This window comes from Procambarus clarkii, chromosome 69, assembly GCF_040958095.1.
Source record: "Procambarus clarkii isolate CNS0578487 chromosome 69, FALCON_Pclarkii_2.0, whole genome shotgun sequence".
Taxonomy (NCBI): Eukaryota; Metazoa; Arthropoda; class Malacostraca; order Decapoda; family Cambaridae; genus Procambarus; species Procambarus clarkii.
In genome coordinates this window covers 3,246,678-3,255,340 of record NC_091218.1, presented here as the reverse complement: position 1 = coordinate 3,255,340, position 8,663 = coordinate 3,246,678, and the positions used below count along the sequence as shown (strand labels likewise).

Genomic DNA, 8,663 nt, shown 5'->3' with positions numbered 1-8,663 from the left:
CGGAACCTCAGGACTACGAATCCGAAGCGCTGTCCACTCAGCTGTCAGGCACCCACTCGTCTGTCGTCTGATACAGTTTGTTACTGTACACACACTTCCAAAATGCTAAGTTGTCCTGGATCTGACATGCTGCGACAAAGCAGCCAGGAACTTGTCTCCACTATTGCGGGATACCTTCTGACCCTCCTCGGTGCTCTCAAATAGGCACTGTGCCACTGGATCATTAGCCGAATTATTCTCATCCACACGAATAAATAAAGGATGTTCTGTAAAATGATGAACCATCCACTCATGAAGGTCCTTCACATCCGTCTCAGTGTACACAAGGCCCCCGTTCACGCAGAACGTAACCATATTCTGCCAGGAGTGATGCATTGATAATTCTCCATTTGTGCTTGGCTCTTTTGAAGTGTGGATGACGAAACAGGAACATTTTGCTTAAATGTCCTTTCTCAAAGAAATTTGGATGGTACTTCATTGCATTAATACGAATACAAGCTACATTTTGATATCCGCCAGGCACATCCTTCTTATCTCTCGAGCCATGAATGCGGTCAACAACAAAGTCTGGCACCTTCACCCGTATTTCCATGCTTAACATAAGCGTGTCAGGAAAAATCTGAGAAAGGACAACCAACACTCCTCCATAGCCACACACAATGTTAGCAAATTCCACCTTCTTGGTACTGTCTCCAGACAAGTACTTGGGGAAAGTATGGACTCCGGTCCATTGTAATTCCAATTCCAGTCCGGTAATTGGGTTGAAGTGAGCACACAGTCGATAATTTTTCTATTGTGGTCATTTAGGTATTTTTAGTGAATTAATGGAGAGCTTGGCAAGGGAGAGTAGGTTGTCTCTGGAGGCCTTTTTCTCTCCATTATTTGAGCAGTGTTGTTGGTTGTGGGGCGAAGAGCACACGTGGCCATGTGAGCACCGAGCACCGTAGTCCGGCTCACCACTCAAACCCAAGACGATGGCTGCAGTTGCTCATCACATAGCGCTCATGTGAAGGAATGCTCATCACATAGCGCTCATGTGAAGGAATGCTCATCACATAGCGCTCATGTCAAGGAATGTTCATCACCTGGCGGTGTTAGCATGAGCAAGAACCTCTTGAGCTCTCCGAGGTTATGACGACGGGGCCGTCTGCTGGATGAGGTCTTCTTGTAGACAATCACTACATAGCATCTGTTGGACTTGATGATCTTGTATTAAATGTTCTCAGACGAAACATTTTTGGTTCGCTGCAATCTCCAGTGATACGAGGAAGTGAACTTGCACAGCTGTTGATGCAACATGTTGACTGCATGTGTGTGTCGGGTCTCCGGGAGTGCGTGCCTCCGGGAGTGTGTGATGTTCTAGAATCTTTAATAATTGGGAGGGATCATGGATGTTTGGTATGTGTCAAGGCCAAGACGCTAATAAAAGTATACCATAACTTGGTCTATCCATTACGAATTGAGTGAAGCTATAATACAAATTACGAGTAGTGAAGCATCAGGCGAGAGGTAGAGGTAACTAAGAACTATAGGCTGTGGCTAAAGCTCATAATGACCTACATTACTAGGATGAGCCTATCACAAGCCGTGAGACTCGCCACTGGTACAGCAGAGGACACACACGGGTTTGTTCTATGGAAAACTTCAGACTTTGAGCAGTTATGAGATCAAATCCTTGCTGTTTTGTGAGGAACAACCAATTAGTACCCAAACTCTGGTCATATCTTGTTTGGAAGGAACGTTGAAGATTTCGTCTGCAATTCTTTTATAAATAGTTGTTGACTATTTGCTGTTTGCACATTATGCAGGAGACCCACAGTTACCACAGTGGTCTGGTAGCTCAGCTCCCATGACCTATTATTTTGTGTGAGGGCATTACCACTGACCAGGTCACTTAGTCATACCCTGAAGGGCGAGGCAATACCCTGTAGGTAGTGCCACAAAGGGGCATTTTACAAGGTGCACTGAGCTTGCCTCTGAAAGGTAGACCAAACAGCTCAATTAGGTGTTAGGTATCCCTGATTACAATGTTAAAATCACTTTAGACCTCCGTTGGAGTGAAATGAATTTCTCCAGACCTACGAGTGACTTTGAGATTAGGCCCCCCTCCCCGCTCAGCTCGTTTTTGCCATGAGGGGGACTTAGTGGGCGGCTGCTGGAGTGTGATGCTCCTTGGGACAGTCCTCTGTCCTTTTTTAGCCTTGTGCTCCTGCTGCCGTCCTCTCCAATTATGCTGAGCACCTTTTCCTTCTGTTTAGTTTTTCTCCCCCCTCTTCTATCTGCTTGTCGTTTCCTGCCGACCTTTTGCTTGTTCTGGTTCTTCCCTTGGACTTCTTCTATTTCGACGCCCGGGTGCTTGAGGAGGCATACTATTGCACCCGTAGAACTGTAGTACCAGACGTCGAGAGCGAGGGGAACCTATTATTGTCAATCCCCGTTTCGTCACTGAACCCGATCTCGACGGACTGTCGGTTCTTAAGGTGGCGTTTGTGGGGCGTATACTCACGATCGACGCACCCCTAGGAGGCCCCGGCATGATCGGCGATAGCTTCTTGTTGGGTGTCCTGCCTCTAATTGTGGCTCCATGGTGGGTGTGGGGGCACATTCGTGAATGAATATTCCTTTTCGTAGTGATGATAACCCCTGTTTCAACTGTTTCTGCTTTACCTTCTCAGGCTCGTGGGGTGGGCGACCAAGCCCCCGAGTCGGTCTGTGTTGGAAGACCGGGCGCTGTAGCCTCCGCTGCATTGGGCCTCGACCTTGCTCTTCCTTTGGCCTCTCTGACTCCTTCCCTTGGCTCCCTCCCTCCTCTGTGGTTGGGTCGAGCCCCAAGCCCCCAGTGGTGACTACCTCGTCCCCTGGCGCGGCTCCATCTCTAGTTGTAACTACTGCGCTTTTTAACCCCTCTCTCTGGGGGTTCTCACCACCATCCTCGTCACGGCCGCCCTCGCTCAATTCCTTCCCGTTCTGCTACCTATCAAGCCTTGTTTGGTCCCGCTTCGTGGGCCAAATATTTTGATCTCCCTCTTGCTTCTGCGCCTCATGACGATTTCTCCCTCCATCGACATCTCGTTGATTCCGTGGATGCCTCCATTACTTTCAACCCCACTCGTCTCGGTACACGTGTCGTTGCTGCTCCTCAGGATGCTGCTTCCCGCTTGGCTGTCTTATACTGCCTTGGCGAGACCCCTGTTCGGGTCTCGAAGAACGCTCAGTTGAATGGAAGTGTTGGCACTATTCTGCTCCCGCCCCATGTTGCGACCGGTGTTCGGGACCTGCGCGACTGCCACGACGATATTCGACATATCCTTGCTGCCCAGGGCCATTCTATTCTCCAGGTGGACAAGTTTACTCGTCCCCCTCGTGGTAGTCCCCGTCAACCCCTACGGGTTGTGAAGATTGCCTTTGATGGTAGGACTCTTCCATCCTTTTGTCATGATTGCTGGTGCCAGGTGCTCTGTCCAGGAGTACATTCCTTCTCCTCGGCTCTGTAACAAGTGCTGGAGGTTTGGGCATGGTGCCCTCCACTGCTCCGGGACTGTCTCTCTCTGTCCTTTGTGTGGTGGAGAAGGTCACTCTAAGTCGGAGTGCACTTCTCCCCGGGCTCGTTGCTTCAACTGCGGTGAGGCCCATCTTACCTTCTCCCGTGCGTGTGTCCATTACAAGCTTGAGGCAGCCGTCCTAAACTTGAAGCACTGGGAGCGTTTATCTTTTCCTGATGCGAGACGCCAGGTTCGCCGGCTCCCGCCTTATGCTAATATCTCTTATGCTCGCGTGTTGCACTCTTCCTCTCCTCGTCCTTCCCACCTTCCTCAGACTCACAACCGTTTCCGGGCCTTGGACCCTGATATGCCCACTGCCCCCTCCTCTGTTCCTTTGGGTTCTCTCCCGAAGGATCCACCTCCTGGTCCTCTGTCTGGGGTTCCCCTTCTTTCTACCCGGTCTGTCTTGTCTCCTGTGTCTTCTTCCTCGTCTCCCTCCGTTCCTCCTTCCCATCCTTCCCCTCCGTCTCTTGACTCTCCCCGCCGCCTGTCGGTGCGGGTTGATGTCCATCGCTCCCCAAACGGCCGTCATGTGTGCTCTCGTTCAGCTTCTCCTGTTGAGACGCTAGAATCCGTTGCCCAGTACGTGGTTGTTGGGACACCTGTCTCTTTAAGTCAGAAGCGTAAGCCTGGCTCCTCTCCTTCCTCCTCCCCAGCAGGTAAGAAGGTTTCGCTTTCTTCCTCGGTCCCTACTTCTGCCTCTCTCGCTCCTTCTCCCATTTCGGTGGTTGCGCCCCCTGTTCCTGCTATGGAGGTTTCTTTAGCCCCCGCTTCCCTCTCGGTTCCTGCCCTTGATGAGGTGCGCTCCCCTCTTTGTACCCCCACTCTTCCTGCTGCTGTCCTTGACTGCTCCGCCCGTTGTCTTCTCCTCTTCCTCCTCCGGACCCCGCCCGCCCACCTCTGGTCTGTTCTCCCGCCTCCTTCCCTCCGTCTTTGCTCAGTTTACCCATGCCCCCTAACCCTGACTTTGCTGACCCTGATATTCTTTAATGTGCTCTGTTGCTCTTTCGCCTTTGTTTCTTCTTTGTCCTTTCTCTTCTCGTCGATGTCTATTCTTCAATGGAACGTTCGAGGTTATTACGCCAATTTCCTCGAACTCCAACTTCTGATTTCGCGGTTTTCGCCCCTTTGTGTCTGTCGCCAGGAGCTGATGCATGGTGCTCGTCCTGGTCGTTTTCGTGGCTATTCCTTTCTCTCCCCCCCCCCCCCAGCCGTTGCTGAGGCTTCTAATTCTTCTGCTCTCTTGATTCGTGCTGATGTTCCCTTTGTTCCTTTACTTTTTCCTTCACCTCTCCATTGTTCTGCTGCTCGTGTCGTTGTGGTGAAATGGTACACAGTTTGTTCCATTTATCCCCCCCCGAGTGTCCCGCTTTCTCTTCCTGATTTGAACCAACACCTAGACTCCTTGCCGGAGCCTGTGCTTCTGCTGGGTGACTTCAATTGTCGTCATTCTCTTTGGGGTGACGTTTTGACGAATACCCGGGGTCGCTTTCTTGAGCCGTTTCTCCTCTCTTCTTCCCTGTCTCTTCTGAATTCTGGTGAGCCCACTCATTTGGACTCTCGGACTCGCACCCTTTCTTGTCTTGATCTTTCTCTCTGCTCTTCTTCTCTTTACTTAGATTTCACGTGGAAGGTTCTTGATGACCTACAAGGAAGTGATCATTTCCCCATCCTTGTTTCCTTTTTCTCTTTTCGCCCTTCCCTCTTTCCCTAGGTGGCAGTTTGCTAAGGCGGACTGGACCCTATTTACCCTCAGTGCTGCTCTCGCTGACCTCTCCCGTCTGCCTCTCTCTCGCGCTCTTTTCCTTTTTCATGACACTCTTCAACGCTACCCTCCGCCTTATTCCTCGCTCTTCCTCACGGGGTCCACGGAAGTGCGTGCCCTGGTGGAATGCGGACTGTGCTCGGCCTGTCCGCTGTAAGCGTGCAGCCTAGAAGAAGCACCGCCGTAGGCAGACGACCGATTCTTTTCTTTTCTTTTTTTTCGGAAAGCGAGTGCGGTGGCCCGTAGGGCCATCCGTACGGCTAAACGTGAATGTTGGGCATCTTATGTCTCAACAATTACGTCCGAAACTCCTCTGCCCCAGATCTGGAAGCGTATCCGCAAGATAGCGGGTAAGTTCGTTCTTGATGTTTCACTGGTCCTTCACCTCCATGATACTCTTGTGGCGGACCCGTTGCAGGTCGCTTCCGTACTGGGTTCCCTCTTTTCTTCTGTTAGCTCTGGTCTTAATCTTCCCCAATCTTTCCTTCTTCGTAAACCTGTCCTTGAGTCTCGTCCTTTAGATTTCTGCACTAGTCTTCAGCTTCCCTATAATGATCCCTTCTCACTCTGAACTTCGTTCTGCCCTGGCCCTCTGCGGTTCTACGGCGGCGGGCTCCGATGGTATTCATTATAAGATGCTTCGCCATCTCCCTCCGTCCACGTCTCAGTATTTACTGAGTCTGTATAGTCGGATCTGGGAGTCGTCGTCAGTCCCTGAGGACTGGCTCGATGCCGTTGTCCTCCCTGTTCGCAAACCAGGGTCCCTGGGTACTTTCCCTAAGGACTTTCGCCTTATTTCCCTCAAGTTGTGTCTGCAAACTCTTTGAACGTATTGTTAACGTTCGTCTGATGTGGTTCCTGGAACACCATCACCTCCTCTCCCCTTCTCAATTTGGTTTCTGCAAGTGCCGCAGCACGACAGATGTCTTGGTGAACTTGGAGGTCTATATTCGTATTGCTTTTGCTGCGAAGATCTCCGTTGTTGCCGTCCTTTTTGACCTGGAAAAGGCTTTCGACACCACTTGGTGGTATCATATTCTATCTCAGCTTCATTCTTTTGGCCTTCGTGGTCATCTCCCTCTCGTTCTCCGCAGTTTCCTCTCTCGTCGCTCCTTTCGGGTGCGCCATGGTACCGCTCTCTCTGCCTCTTTTCAGCAATACGAAGGTGTGCCCCAGGGTAGTGTTCTGAGCACTTCTTTTTCTGGTTGCCCTCAATAGTCTTCTTTCCTCTCTTCCTTCAGGTGTCTTCTCCACTCTATGACGATGATCTTACCCTTTGCTGTCAGGGGTGTTGATTCGCCTCTCCTTCAGCGCCGGCTTTAACTTGCAATTGATGCCGTGTCGTCTTGGGCCACCGATCATGGCTTCAAGTTCTCTACTTCTAAGACTTATGCTATGACTTTTACGCGGAAACGGGTCGTTCTTCGTCCCTCTTTGTCACTTTATGGTCATTCCCTTGAGTACAAAGATTCCGCGAAGCTTTTGGGGTTATTCCTTGACACTCGTTTGTCTTGGTCTCACCATGTCTCTTACCTCCGCGTTGAGTGCTCTAAGACCCTTACCCTCCTTCGGGTCTTGTCCCATACTTCCTGGGGGGCAGATAGGCGCACTCCTCTTGCTTTACATTCCTCTCTCGTCCTGTCTAAGCTCGATTATGGTTGCCCTGCTTACTCGTCTGCTTCTCCTTCTACTCTTCGCCGTCTTGATGCTTTGCACCATACTGGGTTGCGCCTCAGTTCTGTTGCCTTTCATTCGACTCCCGTCCTTAGCTTATATGTTAACACTGGCTTCCTGTCTCTCCAAGACCGCCGGGATCGCTACTGTCTTCGCTATCTTGCGCGGTCCTTGCAACATCCTTCCTCTCGCCTCTGTCGTGCTTTAAATTTTACCACTCCTGCGGTTCCTGTTCCTCTTCACCACCTCCCTCTTTCTGTTCGGTTATCTCGCCTACAGGACTCTTTCCGTTCGTATTACTAATGTTTCTCCTGGTGTTCCTTCTTTGCCCCCGTGGAGAGTCCCTCTTCCGCGGTTTTGTACATCCTTGACCCGTATCACTAAAGCTTTTACCCCTCCTACGGTTCTAAAACGCCTTTTCCTTGAGCACTTTTCTTCTCACTCCCGCTCCTTTTCTATCTTCACCGATGGGTCTAAGTCTGCGGACGGTGTTGGCTACTCTATTGTTTTTCCTGATGGCACTTACATGTGTCACTTACCTCCGGAGACTGGCATCTTTACAGCGGAGCTTTATTCTATTCTCTATGCTCTTTGTCTCCTGCTTTCTCGTTGTCTTCCTTTGTAGTTGTTGACTCTCAGTGCCCTCATGGCTCTCGGGTCCTTTAATCCAGTTCATCCAGTAGTTGTTGAGATCCAGTATTGGCTGTTTCTTGTTCACAGTAAATTTAAGTCGGTTGAGTTTTTTGGGTTCCCAGCCATATTGGTGTCTTTAAATGAGCGTGCAGATGCTGCCGCCAAGGAAGCTATCTGCTCTTGTCCCATCTCTCGTAAAGGTATTCTGTATTCCGACTTTTACCCGGTTATCCATTCCTCCGTCCTTACCCGTTGGCAGGCTTCTTGGTTGTCTGTTACTGGTAACAAACTACATACTCTTAAATGTTGTTTCCTAGTGGCCGTCCTCCTACCACCATAACCGGCGATAGGAAACAGCTCTGGCGAGGTTGCGTATTGGCCATACTCGCTTAACCCATGGTCACTTGGAGCGCCGCCCTGCTCCTTATTGTCCTAGTTGCATTGTCCCTATTACGGTCGTGCATGTCCTTCTTGAATGTCCTGACTTCCAGGACGAGCGTGTGTCGTGCTTTCCAACCGCCCCTCGCGGTCACCTGTCCCTCAATAGAATTCTTAGCGACTCAGATACTTTCGATATCGTTCGCCTTGTCCGTTTTTGTTCTCGTATTGGCATCCTTGGTGATATTTAGCGCCCTCTGATTATTGTGCGCATTTGATGGTGCTACATAGCCTTCCCGGTTTGGTGCCTTCTTTTGATAATTACTTACTTTGAGATTAGGGAGGGCAGTGAATCTGTCCTCACTATGAGGAAACGACATGGAGAAGTTCAGGAGAAAGGGGAAATGGAAGCCTTTTCCTGGCAACGAGGGACAGTGCACCGAGGAACAGCAAGTAGAGAAGGAAACTGCTATCAAGGCTACACAAAGTATTTCTACCAGAAAGACACAAGATATAATGAACCTACAGAGGATAACACCAGTCATACACCATCCACTGTCAGACTCGGCACATTTTCCCAAATTCAAGATAATGCACAGCCAACTTTCCTATAACATATGGAGTAGTAACGGCAATGGAAGAGGCAACCAGAGCTCAAAATTCCTATCTCA

General features: G+C 50.2%; 1 pseudogene; it reads right to left on the bottom strand.

Annotated features, from left to right (window-relative positions):
- Window positions 1–105: 105 nt before the first annotated feature.
- On the bottom strand, window positions 106–8,372 carry LOC123759729 (tRNA (guanine-N(7)-)-methyltransferase-like; annotated as a pseudogene).
- Between the last annotated feature and the right edge of the window lie 291 nt (window positions 8,373–8,663).